A 17,537-nucleotide genomic window follows, 5' to 3' on the forward strand; every position below is an offset into this window, starting at 1 on the left:
CTGGTGCCATCAGATGAACTTTGGCTTTTTCAATCATGGATATATTTACAGGGCACCAGGTCTGCTAGCAAAAAATAATGTAGAACTATCAACAAAGGGGCAAAGGATTCTTGTCCAGGAGCTATTTGGGCTCATTTAAAGGGCTTTAAACTATGTTTGAAGGGGGTAGGGGCAGTTGCACAGCCATGATCTCATTGCAATCACTGAGACATGGTGGGATAGCTCCCATGGTTGGAACTTTGTCATGAATGTTTACATCCTTTTTAGGAAAGCTACACCAGCAAGGCGAGGTGATGGAATTGCTCTTTATGTAAGAGACCAACTGGAATGTATTGAGGTTTCCCTAGGGGTGGATGAAGAGTGGGTTGTGAGCCTCTGGGTAAAGATTAAGTGTCAGGCTAATACAAGGGACACGGTTGTGGGTGTTTACTACAGGCCACTGGATCAGGATGAGGATGTTGATGAGGCCTTCTACAGACAACGAAGAGTCGCCTCACAATCACAGGCCTTGGTTCTCATGGGTGACTTCAGTCACTCAGATATCTGCTGGGAAGACCACACAGCCAGGCAGGTACAGGATGTTTCTCCAGTGCATTGATGATACCTTTTTGACTCAGGTAGTGGAGGAACCAACAAGAAGAAGTGTACTACTAGACCTAGTCTTGACAAACAAAGAAGGACTGGTAGAAGATACTAAGGTTAGGGGCAGCCTTGGTTGTATTGACCATGAGATGGTAGAGTTCAGAATCATGTGCAGCAGGTACCAAGCATCTAGCAGGGTCAAAACCCTGGATTTCAGAAGTGCTAACTTTGGCCTTTTCAAGGAACTGCTTGGAGAAATCCAGTGGGATAGGGTACTGGAAGGGCAGAGGGCCCAAGGGCATTATTTAATATTTAAGCACTACCTCATCCAAGCTTAAGATCAGAGTGTCCCAAAGAGTAAGAAATGAACTAAGAGAGCCAGGAGACCTGCATGGTTGAGCAGGGGATTTCTGAACAAACTAAAGTGGAAGAAAGAAGTTTATAGATATGGAAGAAGGGATTGACCACTTGGGAAGAATACAAGAATGTGATCAGAGGGTGTAGGGATGCAACAAGGAAAGCTAAGGCCTCCTTAGAATTAAAACTGACAAGTGAAGTCAAGGACAATGAGAAAGGCTTCTTCAATTAGGGAAACTGTGTGGCCAGCAGGTCAAGGGAGGTTCTCCTCCCCCTCTACTCTACCCTAGTAAGACCATATCTGCAGTACTGCATCCAGTCTGGGCTCTGCAGTTCAAGAGGGACAGGGACACGTTGGAAAGACTCCGACAGAGGGCTACAAGGATGATGAAGGGACTGGAACACCTGTCTCAAGAGGAAAGGCTGAGAAACTAGTGGTTGGGTCCTACAAACTCGTTATTGTGCCAGATTATTGAATTTTAGAAAGGCAGCATTTAAAAAGTCTAGTTTATCTGAAGGACAAAATTGACAGGTGTCACAGCTCTGCAGTGAACCTGCGGAGATTTCCAACGCTCTGTTCAGCTGAAGCCATACGCTGCACTCCTTCGCAGCTGTACAGCTCTGAGTATTACTACATTCTCTCTAAATCCCTTAGTGAAAACCAGTAAAAAAAAATAATCACATTAAACCCATCATTTTCCACTCATCTAACAATCTTCTAATTACAATATTTAAATTATCCTTATGTCTGCTGCCACTTCTTGCATATTAAATCCAATTTATTTTTCTGTATTTCTTTCCACACCCTCACATATATTCCTTCTAGCTGACTTCTTTTGTCTCTCACTGGATTAAATACAAATTAAAACAAAACAAAACAAAACAAACCGTTACATATTAGAGACAGAAATGAGAACTACCATATAATTTTGGTTTAAAAGGACCTCTTAAGGTTATCTAGTCTAACTCTTCCTGTTGAAAGTAAGGTGAGCTACAGTAGGTTGTCTAAGACCATGTCCAACAGGATTTTTTACTATCTCTAAGAATGAAGATGCTACTACTTTTCTAAATAACCTGTTCCAAAGTTTGACAACCGTCATGGTAAAAAAGTGTTTTCTTAGGCTCAGATGGAATTCCATGTGTTTTAATTTGTGTCCATTGCCTGTATCCTGTCAATAAACACTACTAAGATAAGTATGTCTGCCTTTGCTTCATTCCCTCTCTTTATGTATTTATATACATTGAAGAGTTTCCCCTAAAGCTTATCTGGGTTGAAGACTCCCAGATCATTCAGTCTTTCCTCATATGAAAGATGTTCTAGTGCCTGAATCAGTTTTGCTGGAACATTACTTGGCCCATTAAGTCTACATCTTTCATGTAACGGGAATCCTGAACTTAGCCCAGTCCTGAATGTGCAGCCTCACCCATAATGAACAGGGAGGCAAGGATCATCTCCCTCAAACTGCTGGCAACGCTCCTAATGCAGCCCAGGAGGCTGTTGGCATCCTTTGCTGTGAGGGTGCATTGCTGACTCATAGTAAGCTTGTTGTCCACCAGGACCCCAAGATCCTTCTTGGCAAAACCACTTTACAGACAGTTGCCCTCCTGCATATATCGGTGCATGGGTGTGAAAGGTTGATTTTGGCTGTGTACCAGATGCACACCAAAGCTGCTCTATCACTCCCCTCCTTAGCTGCCCAGGGACGATAAGATATACTGAAAGGTTAATGGATTGAAATAAGGATGGGGAGAGATCACTCACCAATTATCATCACAGGCAAAAGAGGGGAAATTAGTTTAAATTATTAACAATCAAAATCAGAGTATAATGAGAAATAAAACCAAAACCACCTTAAACAATCTTAAAAACACCTTCCCCTCACCCCTCTTTCTTTTCCCAGGCTCAACTTTACTCCTGATTTCTCTACCTCCTTTTTCCCCAGCAGCACAGGGGCTTGGAGAATGGGTGTTATGCTGATTTCATCATAAGTTGTTTCTTTTGCTCCTTCCTCCTCAGCAGGAGGAATCTTCACATTCTTGCCCTGATAGATAGTTCTCCATGAACTAGTCTCACACTAGATAGTTCTCCATGAACTTCTCCAATGTGAGTCCTTCCACAGGCTACAGTTCTTCATTAACTGCTTCACTGTGGGTCCCTTCTTCTGGGTGCAGTCCTTCAGGAACAGATTGCTCCAGTGTGGGTTCCCCCTGGGATCACAAGTCCTGCCAACGAACCTGCTCTACCATGGGCTCCACTCTCCAAGGGTCCACAGGTCCTGCTGGGAGCCCATGCCAGTGTAGGCTTTCCATGGAGTCATTTGGACTCCTCTACCTGCTCTGGCTGGGGGTCCTCCATGGGCTGCAGATGTCTGCTCCACTGTTAACCTCCACAGGTTACAACTCCTGTCTCCTAATTAATCACAGAATCACAGAATATTAAGGGTTGGAAGGGACCTCCAAAGATCATCGAGTCCAACCCCCCTGCCAGAGCAGGACCAAAAAAACTTGGGGCAGATCACTTAGAAAGGCATCCAGACAGGTCTTGAAAGTCTCCAGAGAAGGAAACTCCACAACCTCTCTGGGCAGCCTGTTCCAGTGCTCTGTAACCCTCACAGTAAAGAAGTTCTTCCTCATGTTGAAGTGGGACTTCCTGTGCTTGCAGTTGAATCCATTGCCCTTGTCCTATCACAAGGGACAAGTGAAAAGAGCTTGTCCCTGTCTTCTTGATGCCTCATGTATTTATAGATATTAATTAGATCCCCTCTTAGTCTTCTCTTCTCTAGACTGAAAAGCCCCAGGTCTTTTAGCCTTTCCAAATAAAGCAGGTGTTCCAGTCCCTTAGTCATCGTTGTAGCCTCCATTGGACTCTCTCAAGTCAATCCCTGTTCCTCTTGAACTGGGGAGCCCAGAACTGGACACAATACTCCAAGTGAGGTCTCACCAGGGCTGACTAGAAGGGGAGGAAAACCTTCTTCAACCTGTTGGACACACTCTTCCTAATGTAACCCAGGATACTATTTGCCTTCTTGGCCACAAGGGCACATTGTTGTCCCATGGATAACTTGTCATCTACCAGACTCCAAGGTCCTCCTCCATGGAGTTGCTCTCTAGCAGATCACCTCCTAGCCTGTACTGATGCATTCTGTTGTTCCTTCTCAGGTGTAGGACTCTGCATTTGCTTTTGTTGAACCTCATGAAGTTCCTCTTTGCCCAGCTCTCCAGCCTGTCCAAATCTCACTGAATGGCTGCACAGCCTTCAGGTGAATCAGCCAATCCACTCAGCTTTGTGGGATCTTATTCCTATTTTTTGTCATATGGTAGGAGAAGGTAGAGTCCTTTTCATTAATATTCTGTATAATTCTTCTTATAATTGCTTCTCTTTTCTTTTGTCTAAGAATGGCCCTGTATAAATTAGCACCCTTGGAAGTCCAAGATCTATTTGTATATTGTCTAAATGTAGTATGTTATGAAGAGGCTGAAGTAAAACATTTATGAAGCAGAAAATACGGTGTCTGACATAGTGTCAGAAATTGTCCAATGTCAGGATCAGCCTAGAGATGAACAGAATATTAGAGGAGAGCAAGCAGGCTCTGAAACAAGTGCTGCATTCAGAGCCAAAACTAAACCCAAAGATTTCCATTCCATAGCCAAGAACATTTTAATACATCTGGTACCCAACACCTGACTTGCTATGACTCTGACCAAGCAGCCATCACAAATAAATCAGTCTTTATTAGTGAGAAGTGTGGCAGGTGTTTAATTCACTACATTTTTCTAATCAGTGACTGGAAAATAGATTTTTTTCTCATAATTTGGACTCAGTGTTTTCAGTTACAATAAAAGCTCCCTTATTTGTATTCCTTGCCTAATAAAGTTAACATGTTACGTCTGTGTGCATTTGTGTCAAAAAAAAAACACACAAAAAAACCCCAAAACAAGGAAAAAGAGCATTTTTCTGCTTCTGGCTCTGTTAGCCAACTAAAGTGATGTTTCTAATTACAGCATGGTTGCTGTCTCACACTCAGATGAAGAGGACTTCACTGAGTTCTGGATTTCTTAGACAGACTGAGTGTTTTTCATATAAAAAGACTTTGATCTTTAATAAATTCAGAGACTTCTAAAGCAAACATAATAAAAAAAATCTTTTCATTGCAAGGGACAAAACCACTACCACATTATAATTTGTAAAAATTGCAACAATCTTGTAAGATTTCATTGTCTCACACGTTAACTAAAATTTAGTCTAGCATGGAAAAAACATTTACAAATAATTTCTGCACTTTGCTTATTGTATTCTGAATCAAAGCTGCCTACTGCTATACTGAATGCCTTACTGACTACTATGCAGTTCAGTTACATGTGCATTCCTTTGAAAGTCAAAAAAGCATGAGACAGATTCTAGGAAAATCACACATCAACTGGAAAAGCTGCAATTAATTTTCAAACATATAATCTCTATTTCTTTTGAGGATGAACAAGGCAAAAAAAGAAACAGCTTGATTTTTGTATCCTGTATTACATTTACTTTAAAATAGCATCTTACCAGTATAAACTAAGCAAAAATTTTCTTTAAGACCAGAAGCTATATCAAATACTAAAATCTAAACTTTGATGTGGTAGCTTCACCATTGGAATATTCAAAAATCCTCCCCAGTGTTTGGGGGGAGTATTAAACCCTATGAGGCTTGAGATCTTTCAGAAATTTGTCTCTGAATCCTACCCTTTCATTTTCATGAGTCTCATTTGGACTTGATTTGCAAAGTGGTGTGATGACACAGGTTTGCCAAAAAGATGAGTTGAGAAGTTAAGTCATTACTCTCAAATTTCAGCCTTATCACTCTCTGCTCTAAAAAGCAGCTTTCACTTTCCTAAACACAGTTCTGAAGAATAATTCCATTTAGCTTTTCTTTAGTTTGTAATTTCAAACACATGGCATTAAGATGAGGTGGATGAGTCACCATCCTTGGATGTGTTTAAAAGTCATCTAGATCATCCTTCACTGCTATGACCTGTATTATGTACTACTTTGTCTTTCTGTCTTTTTCGAACCTATCTATATCTGTATCTCATACTTATATATGCTTTCTGATAAACCCCGGAAAACAGAGATTGCCAATGGAAAAGCAAAAGATAATGTTCCTGACAAAGCCTACCTCAACTTAAAAAATCCTGTTTGCTGCAAGTAAGTCTGTGAGCATTTGGAATCCACTCTTAACATGTATTAATAGCTAATCCTCTATGGGTTTTTACAGAAAGTCTTCTGAAATTGAAATATTTAATAGAATTATAGAATAATTTTAATTGGAAAAGACCTTTAAGATCATGAAGTCCAACCATTAATCTAGTGCTGCCAAGTCCACTGCTAAATAATATCCCTAAGCACCACATGTACATATTTTTTAAATACCTTCAAAGATCGTGAGTTGACCACTTCCCTGGGAAGCCTATTTGAGTTCCTGACAACCCTTTCAGTAATTAATTTTTAGTAATGTCCAATCTAAACCTTCCCTGGCACAACTTGAAGTGACTTGATCTTGCTCTATCTCTTGTTACTTGGGAGAAGAAAAAATTGTAGGCCCAGTTAAACAGTAAAAAAAGATACTAAATCCTATTTAGGTCAGGTATTCTCCCATTCTATTTCTGGTACACCAGTCACAAAGACCTAAAAGAGGGAGTGCAGTCCTATCAGCAAGCTACCAGTTAAGCATTTCTGTTTTTCATTTGGGGTTAGAATGTTGCTATTTTCCCATATCACATCTTTTTCTCCTGAAGTCAGCCTCCCTCCTTGCCTGACTCTTTGACTCCTGAAAAAAAGGTTGCATAACTGCAGAACAAAATCCTTTCTGCTGTCTATTGACCACACTGAGATGACTACATGTTTGCTGCATGCAAATATCTTAAGTTTAGAAGGCTTCAGGAGGTATCTAGCCTCAGGTGGTTTATTATGAGACTTGTCAGGTTTCCCTTGGTATGTCCTTAAGGTACTTTAACCACTACTAACAGTACCTCTGATAGATCTGCTGCTCATGTTGCAGAATAAGCGTTTGCTCTAAATGCCTCTCTTTTCTGCTACCCTTTTTATTTATGTATGTATGTATGTATTTATTTATTTATTTAAATGTAGGAAGTGTCTAGATACCAGGGCCTTCCGAAGGTTTCTTCAAAAACACAGGGCTCTCCCATCACTGCAGCAGTGTATTTAAGGTTCTTGTTATACTGAACTGAGGCACAGGCCCCAAAAGTTTTTAAAAAAACACACAGAGCTTTGTTTTCAGCCACCCTTTGAGCAGTCCTAGAAACTGCTGTTCTTGTCTACGGTTGGAACCTGCTGCACTGCCTCTCAAATGCACTGGTGCCATGTCCTAAGGACTCTAGTGTCTGAAGTTCTCCTTCCAGTCACAGCAGAAATTTTCCTCCTACTTTCATCTGATATTACCAGCCAAAGCAGGGAATGTGTACTCCCAATCTGAAGAATCCCTGCATCTCCCACAGGTGTGACTATGCGTAACACAACCTGATGGGACTGACTTGTGCTGCGGGCCAGGAAGATGTCCTACAATGTAATGTAGTGCCAGGATCAAGTGGACCCAAGTAGCAGGGCATCCAATTCAGACAGATCCCTACAACTTCTGATTCTAGGTTTCTCTGACTCTCCAATTCTCATCTGACCTCTCATTATATAACTGGCATCAAGGATTTAAAAAAACCCACAAAACAACAACAAGCAAACAAACAATCAACAAAAAACCCAAACAAACAAACAAACAAACCCCACAAAAAATGACACAAAAACCAGCAGATTAGAATAGGTTTAGGATATGGTATCTCTCTGTCTAATAGAACTCAAGATTTATCAAAACATGCACACTGTTTTGTTCACACCCTCTTCCCCCTGCAGCAGATTAAATTCCATTTAAAACAGTACCTTGTTTGTATTCCATATCCCTATTCTGCCATCTTATACAGCATTTGAGAAAGCATTAAACTTCAGTCCTACCCACAAACAGAGCAAAGCTCAATAGACAAAGTAGGCGATGTGAAAAGCGGATGTTCAACACAGCCTAAACAAGAAGGTTGCTCGACAGGGTTCAGCATTTTCTCTTTGGCCTTCTTCCTTTGTCTCTGTACACGCAGGAAGAATGTCAACATTTACTTATCAAGTGTGGTGTTGCTTACTTTCCTACAGATTCTTGTATTTTTGATTTCTAAATACATTTGGAAATATGATCTTTAATTTCTATATCTTCAATCCTGTGTAAACTGAGATGAAGATATATATTCTTATATCTCAGAGGTACTACATGGATAAATTCTATGAAGATTCAGAGGTGTTAAGACATTATGGTAATGGGTCCTTTTTTTGATGGTTTACTATTAACTGTTATTTTGACCTTGTAGAAGAGTCAGGAGTGCCACGCTGGTTTGGTGGTACAGAATAGTATATTGATACTTGATTTTTGTCTCATTTTCTCATTCCCTCTGAAATGCTTCCACTTAGGAGATCTAAACATCTTCATATTGCTACCTTTCTTTGTAGTGTATTAACAAGATCAGACCTTGAAGAGTATATAAAAAAATGCACTACTCTTAATTTGATTTTTTAAATTAATTCACTTTGTCTGATTTTGGATGCCTGTGGTGTGTGCTTTCCACACATATTTTAGCAAATGAGTTAACAGGAAGACACATCCCGTAAAATAGTTAATTTTCAGGAATGGTTTTAAAATATATACTGAAATTCACAAATTCACAATCATTCAAAAAGAAAGCAATCCTGTATTGATTATAAATATTGTGCTTATGCTGTAAAGGAATAGAATATATATGATACAAAATACTGAGATGATCTTTTAGAACAAGAGCACTCCACAAAAGGTGGTGTTGTATACCTCCCATGGAGCTCAGTACTTCACAGGATTTTGAAAAGTTGACAAAATATTATCTGAGATATCATTTGCTTCTTTTAAAATAAAATAATATATAATTTTTTATTCTTCTTCACTGCAAGACTCTGACTATCAAGATGGTGTCAATGGCTCTTATATCTATTTTAAGGCCTCTTTGCAATTCAGAACCATAGTAAATGACAACACTATACATAAGATTTGGATAGCAGCATACAAAACTTAGGTGAGTTCCTGAATCCTGGAAAGGGCTCAGGTGTGTTACACATTGGAAATGTGTAAAATACACATCTATGTATTTATAAGACCTGCATGCAAAATTATTTCTTGTTTATTCAAAATACATGCTATTCAGTTTTTGCTTATTCCAAGTGTGTTTAGTAAACAGGAGTCACTTGTGAATGATACATTCTGAAATCAAATTTAAGGGTAAACTTAATTATGTCCACAGATGGTGAAGCATAATTGATGACAGTATGTCAATGTAAACTGGAACTAGCTGTGTGTAAAAACATATCATCACCATTAACCACATAACAACATTATGAATATTTTAAATTACTACTTTATAAAAAGGATGTGCTGGCTAATTCTGATTATCTCCATACACGACCTAGTGTATGTCAACTATTTTTGTTTATGTGAGATTCTTTTCCATTTTGTACTACATGTCCTGTTTTTGTTATTGTTGCAAATAATAACCAGGGGAAATATTTCAGTAGGAAAAGGAAAATACATAGACTGCACTTTTCATGAAACAATAATTGGGGCACTGCCATCTGAATTTCACAGGAATTAAGCAAGAAAAATAAAAGAACATTACCTTCTTTCTGCATGATTTACCATCACCAACAGTGAAATTCTTTGCTGTTATTATGTCATTTGAGAGCAGCCACTTCCTATTTACATAAGACAGAGTGAATGTAACAGTAGAAAAGCACAGGCATCTCCAAAGGGAGGATAGAGCATTTATTCTTTATATGACTACAGTTCTTAGAGGTGAAATGGGATTTCAGTTGTCTGAACATTATGCATGATCACCAGGCTTAGGTGTTTCCAAAGAAACTTTCCCTATAAAACTTGGAAAGCTTTATTAATATTTGGTTTTGTTTAATTTCTTCTAAATATAGAATTTTCTTCTTACAGTGAGTGTATTTTAGCATTGGACTGAACACTGACAGAAGACAAGAACACTGATTCTCAGGTAGCTATCTGTATTACCAGTTGGAGTGTGAGCATGGCCTAGGGTGCTTGTCAAGGAACCCTAATGTAACACTACCCTAGCTTTTTAGGAACAATATTAGTATTGAATGTTCTTAATCTCAAATTAATCTTGTCTGCTGAGGAAATGCATGCAAAAAGCAAGTAGCTGTTTACTATATTTGTGTAAACTCCCTTCTAATTCAGAGAAATGAGAGGGAAAATGGAATCTGCTCCCATAAAGTATTACACATCTGGTGTTCCTTGTTCCCATCCTCTCATATAAATGCCTGAACAAAGTAATGATTAGCACTGTAAGGAGTCCGCATAAGGAAAGTTCATAATATTGGCATAGACTAGAAAATATGAAATATGAGAAAGATAAAAGGATACATGCTTATCTTTGAAAACTTTTATGTATCTACTCCTTTTCCCAAGACCAACTTCTAATTGGACCTGTTGCTGATACAAAATATATTTATTAGTATTAATGTGTCAGTGCTTTGGTTTTACGTAGCTCTGAAGCAGCTGTTGCTTTTCCCAGTCGGACAGTATGGTACATGATGGGGAAAATGTTGCTGCAGAAGTGCTGTTTGTAAGCTTCCATTGCCCTTGAAAGTTGTTGCCAACAGCTGATGACCATAGTAGCAACCCCCCACCCCTGCATTTCCATTTCTTGGGGCCTTCGAGAGAATGAAATGGAAAAATTTTGGTGGATCCACTGGCAAACAGCAAGGCATTCATAACAGCTGCTTCCAAATGCAGAAGACACAGTGGGATTGGTCTGTAGTGTGAATGCGTAAGTGTGCTTAGGGAAATAATGTTTTAATTTAAATAGAGTTCATGTTGTGAATTTTTAAAAATTATTTTTGAAAGTATGCTTTTATTTATATCATACTTGTTTCCTGCCAGATGAAAATTTGGATTTCATGAAGCAATCACAAGAAAGACTCAGGGAGAAGTAGGTTAACAACAAAGTGGAATGACTTTACAACTCTGAATACCTGAATAATTGAAAAAAAAAACAACAAAAAACTTATGCCTTGAAATGTGAGAACTCAAGGAAAGTCATTGAAGAAAACATTTCGCTACAAGAATAAATTCCATAGACTTGTGCAATTTCCTCCAAAGAAAGCATGTCCAATGGATGGTGTAGGCATTCAAGCATATCCCTGAGACTTCTGTGAATGTACGTTTATACACCCTTGTTTCAATGGATTTTTTCTAGGGCTGCAAAATAGCAGCAGATCAAAGCAGGTACTTCATAATATGTTCTATTTGTGTTATGCTGTGCCTGTATCAACTGTGATTTTAAAAAACAACAGCAACCTGAATAAAAATTAACATCTATTATTAAATTTATGTTTGAAACAAACAAAGACAACACAACATCAAATATCTAAGTCCACTTTTATTACTCTACATTCCCCATTTAAGGGTTGTAAAGGTTTGATGCTTAACTATGTCAGAAGTAGAGCTGTAAGAACAGTTCTAAAGTCCAGAAGAAAGCAAATTTCCAAATCTTTATGGATGTTCTGGGTTTATGTGTTAAGGTTTTGGTAGCAAAGGGACCTGCAGAGGTGGCCTGTATGAGAAGAGGCCAGGAGCTGCCATCATGTTTGACAGAGCTGACTCCAAAGCGGACCCAGTGCTGGTCAAAGCTGAGCTGGTGGCATTTTTGATAACTTATTTAAGTAAAAGTTCTGCACAGCAGCTGTGAGAGAGGAGTGAGAAAATTGTGGGAGAAACAACCCTGCATTTATCTAGAAGAAGAAGGAGGAAAAAGGTGCTCTAGGTACCAGAGCAGAGTTTCCCCTGCAGTCTGTGGTGAAGACAATGGTGCTGCAGTTTGTCCCTCAGGACCCCACAGAAGATGGTGGTGGAGCAGGTATCCACACTGCAACTAGTGGAAGATCCCACACCAGAGCAGGTAGAGATGCCCTGCAGAAAGTTGCAGCCCATGAAGAGCCCTCAGAAGAGCAAGGTCCTGGAAGGACTTGTGACTTGTGGAAAGGAGCCCCTGTGGGAGCAGTTCATGAAGAGCTGCAGCCTGTGGGAGGACCCCGCACTAGAGCAAGTGGAAAAGCAGGAGTGGCAGAGATTAAGTGTTATGAACTGATCATAGCCCCCATTCTCCATCCCCTCATGCCATTAGAGGAGAAGTATACAGAAGAGGCAGGAACAGAAACACAGGAGTGAAGACAAGCTTCGGAAGAAGGGTGGGGAGTGGGGAAAAGGTATTTTTTGAGTTGTCTTTGTTTTCTCATGGTCCTACTATATTTAATTGGCAATAAATTACATAAATCTTCCTCAAATTGAGCCCCTTTTCCCTGTGATGGTAATGGGAAGGTGATCCCTCTGTCTTTATCTCAGTCTACAATTTTTTTCATTTTATTTTCTCTTGCTGTCCTGTTGAGGAAGGGGAGTTAGGGAGTGGTGGACACATGGCACCACCTTTTGAAAGCAATACCTCTGGTATCAGATATATAAGAAAAATGCCCATTTGCCAGTTCTCTGTCTCATTGCAAATTCATGTCACTCATATATGTTGAGATTGGCTGAATTATCTTCTGGAGCAACTTAGAACTCTACTGACTTTACAGGGCACCTACAGTGATGAGTTTAGCTTAGACCCTCTCTCTAAATGATTGAAGTTGAATCAAAGACATAATGAAATTTGCATGGTTTATCTTGCATGACTTGGAGCCAGCTTACTTTCAGGCATCCAGAGGGAAAGGCCAATATTTTAACCAATTGTTCGGTCCCATCTTTTCTGGTAGATGCATTTTGTTCTTCTGGTTCATCTATCACTGTTCTATTCTGGGTTCATGTGTGCCTGTAATGTTCAATGCAAAAGCTAATTAATGTGCTAAGCAGCTTTTCTAAAGGCTTTGCTTTTGCATCTTTGATGCTTCATGATCAGAATGGCAAATTAAAGCACAGACAAATGATCCAAAATTGAAAACTATTGTTCTACTTATCATTTAATAATAAACACAAGGCTTTTTTTAAGGGAACATATATATTCAAAGACATTTACAAGTCTGCTTCTCTACAACTCATGCATCACCTCCTCACAGATTTTTAATTTTTTTTGCTGTAATAGCTACATAATGAGTCTGTTTAGGATACATCTTACTAAATGGTTCTAATCTATATAGGTTGTCATACCACACGCATCATCATAGTATGTGAGTACTTTCCAGTAGTGCATTAAGCATTGAGACTACCATCTGTCACATATTTTATTCTCTTGTCATTTCCCCAGGCAGGGAGCTATGTGCAGTGAAGTGTTTTGGTTTGGATATATTTATTTTTTAAGCAGTCCATGACTTGAGGGTTGTTTAGTCCACTGAGGGTCACACAGATGAAGTAAAGATTATTGTGAGTCACAAAATGGTGACAGAAAAATGTAAACATGTTGAATAAATGTTGAAATGAATGACCCAAACCTTCAGGTATGTCTACTGATAATTTTTCATCTGCACATACCCCAAAAATTTCTTTCTGCAATGCCATCCTAAGAAATTGCACATTATTTTACTCCTGTCAGGTGGGAGAAAACTAGTCTTTTACTCTAAGCAAACCAAAATATACACCTGAAGCTTTTGCATTTCACATCTGAGAGCTGATGTAGACAGTTTACCTGCATCTTGTCTAAAAATAACTTGTAATTAACTTAAGCATCTAGTTTGAATTATACTGCAAAGGTAGAGACTCAAGTCAGAATCAATCTGTTTTATGTTCCCTTCCATTCAGGACCACATATAAACTTAACTATTTGCTTCCTCATTTGAAGACAATAAACGAAAGCAGACGCCTGGAAGTAAGCATGTGTTTAAGTACTCTCTTGTCTCCACGAATCAAGGCATAAAGACAGTAAAACACCTATTTAAATCCTTTATCCCATTTATCAGACCATGTGCTGTTCACATATGTTTACCCCATGGCAGATTTGATAGGATATTTTTTTTCTTTCCCAGTCATTTGAAGTGGTTCTAAGTAAGGTTCAATTGCTTCTTCATGGTACAATTGCATAAACTTGTGGATCTAGCTGGCTGTTTGTTCCCTCTCAGTTCATTGTTACTCTTTGCCTCTTCTTAGTTTTCTTTCTGTGATATGGCAATACATTCTTAAAACAATAAAATATTTTCCATCTTTGGTGGGGAGAGGTGTTTAAGGTGAGGAGACACTTGTGTGCATAAGTTAGAAGGCTAAGCTCTTGGCAGTCAGTTGGTGTCACCAGAAGGCAAGAGGGACATGAACTACTTTCAGTGCTGTGTACTTCCAAAGTCTAATCAGGGCACCAAAGACTTTGAGTACATTCCTGTGTGAACAAGTGAATGAGGATTTCTCAGAGCTGCCCTAAAGCCCACTAGACAATCTGTTAACTTCTTTAATTTGAATGATAGGAGTATTATTTGGCTTGTGTGTTTCACTTGTTTCTGTGCCTTTGTACTTTCTAAATCATAGGAGAGCAGAACAAAAGGCAGAGAAGGCTTTCAGTGTGATGCTTACTTGAAAAGATACTTGGCAAATTTCTGGACATGCATACATCAAATGAGAAGAGTGAAGAAAATAGAGTCTTTTAAATCCAATGATTATTTAAGATGTGCTCCATTTTACATATGAATAAAGCATCATTGTATTAATTTAAGTAAAATTTATGGCATTACTGATGATATTTATCAGCATGATACTGCTATGGAAATTTAGCTAATAACAAAAATAATGAACCCCTGTGCAGTTTCAAATTGCTTAGCAAAAAGGATTTATAGTAAAATTTCAAATTTGTTTCCAAGCAAGATAATGTACAATGTGCAAAATCTTTTTATACTGATTCACTTTAATATACTTTAGCTATGTGAGTTGGAAAGTCTGGACTCATTAATACATCATTTAAAGATCCAGAAAAGCATTTAGAATAATTAATTTAAATGTCATTAATCAAAATAAACAGACCAATTACACCTATCAAAGAATACTAGCAAGCATTGAAGTCGGGATACCTAAGAAAACCAAAATAACATGTTCAGGAAGGTATCTAATTCCCATTCGTTTTTACTATTCAAAACCAACAGAATTGCCACTATTTTTTTCTGAAGGTGTTTTCAAATGAAACACAGTTTAACCAAAGCTATTCAGGATTGCATTGTGATATAATGGGAAGTGCTCCAAAAAGATGGAACATTCCTTAAGCAACACAAGAAACTGTCAGATTGCCAAGATGAAGTCCTGTAAGAGATGGATGAAAGCCTCTAGAAAGTGAGAGAGAATTCTGCGAAACATGACCAGATGTACTATGTATACAAGTGAAGAGAGGGACACAGGAGGTGGAAAGAGAACGAATAATCAGAAATTATTTCCTCAGTCAATATCTAGTTTCTTGTGTAAATTTGTCCCTGTTTGCATGCTAAGTATACAATATATCTGTGTGTGTGTACATGTGTATACATACATGTATGTGTGTATATCTGGACACATACACTAGGCTATATTCTAAGCTTCTATATCACTGAAAATCACTTTCAAGAATGACATATCCTTAGGAAATGTCATTTTTGTCCTTGCTCATGACTATTTCTTGGTATTATATTATCAGCCATCATCTTAACCTAAATGTTCGCATTTTAATAAAGCTACTATTTTTGAAATTACCATTGGGATAGTTAGTCAGTGAAAACAGCAGTAAATTTTTATTAGCTACTTAGTTATGCTTACTTGATCATTCAGTTGTGATCTTCAGTATTTTAACTGAGAGTTGATACGGTTCCAGGAAGGTGTTCTGCATGACATGCTGTCACAATAATGATCACTGTTACTAGAACAGGGAAAAGATTTTATGATGGAACAATGTTCTGTCAAAAATATTAACACATAAAAAAAATTCACAGAAATACAGTGATTTTGTTTATTTTCCATGGAAATATGTTTCTGGTGCAAAATTCAAAATTCTTTCAAGTTCTTTATTATACATGTCTGCCATGTTTGTAGTGTAACACAGCTCAAAATTAGTTTTTATAGCGTAATACTGCTCAAAATTAGTATTATAACATAATAGACACAGTGATGAAGCTCAAACAAGCTCAGGCTTTTAATTTCATTCCACCCAAATATAACAAATGAATACTATCAAATACAAGTATGTATATTGACTTCTACATTAAAATTATTACATTTGTAATAATTTCAAAGCAGTTTCTCTGTGTTTTGATTTCTTAACTCACTTATGGGAAAATAAAAAGGTTTTCTTGTAATATTAATTTAAGTGTTCTCATAGTATGTTATTCAACACAAAATTAGAAAAGAGTTGTTTCTTGCTGACTATTTTTTTAGAGGTGTTTACAGAAGTGTATGCAAGATTTACTTTCTTCCCCTAAAGACTGTCTAAAGTGGCTACCCTATTTTCTGCAAGGCAGAATAATGAAGAATAATTTTCTGCAAAGGTAGAATAATGGAGTTTACCTTTAGAGAGTTACAACAATGTCATTTTTAATACAAAATCAATTCCAACTGAAATAATTTTACGTAGAAGTTACCTCAGGAAAATTCATTTAAAAATGAATTTAAAATATATTTAAAGAAAAAAGTTTAACTTTCAGCATATGCATTAGATGAGCAGACTTGAGTCTTCACTTTCATTATTTTACTTCAGAAAATGGCAGAAATGCTGTTTCATGAAGCTTAATATTTTAAAGGAGTGATTCAGCATCACAGTTTGTTCGTAGCAAAAAAAGAGTTTTCTTCTACTCTGCATGTTCTCAGCTTTCATCTTGGATACTTGTGGAATTATTAGTACGTACAAAGTTACCTTTCTTATCTCAGGTAATGTTAAGCACTCCACTTTAAAGAGGGCTCTGACGTCTTTCTATTTATACAGTACATTTCTCCCTCTATCTCACACCTCAAAGGGTGAAGCTGACAAGAAATGCTGTGTATGATTAAGTAATTACATACCTCTAGAAGCTCATGACACATTCTCTGTAGCAAAATAAAACAACACAAAAAAACCCCAAACCCCCCAAAACAAGCATCAAGATAAAAAAAGGCAAAAGCAGTCTCCCTGACACAGAAAACAGGTGAGTCTCTCTCTTATGGAAATACCTCATTTTTCGAAAGCTAGCTAGGAAACAGGAGCTAAAACATTTGTATAAGATTATGTGTTACTGTGCTGAACACATCACAGTTTTTTTCCAGACTCCGCTGGATATGAAAAAACATCCAGTAAGACAAAAAAAGTAAATAACTTATTTATTATTTCTCAGAACATGCAAGGTTAGGTTACCTTCCTGTGACTGTCTGCTCTGTTCCTATCCCTTAAGATCTCCACAGCATTAAGAATGAACAACATTTAGGGTCTCTCCCTGGTTCTGTCTTGGTTGCCAAGTAAAATTACAGTGTATGAGAAGGCAGCATGAAAACAAAAACAAATCAGAAAAGATCCACCCTATAAAAAAGTGTAGCAGGAAACATGTCCTTCCTGCTAAGGCCCTG

This window comes from Chaetura pelagica, unplaced genomic scaffold (assembly GCF_000747805.2).
Source record: "Chaetura pelagica isolate M959 unplaced genomic scaffold, ChaPel_1.0 scaffold115, whole genome shotgun sequence".
NCBI lineage: Eukaryota > Metazoa > Chordata > Aves > Apodiformes > Apodidae > Chaetura > Chaetura pelagica.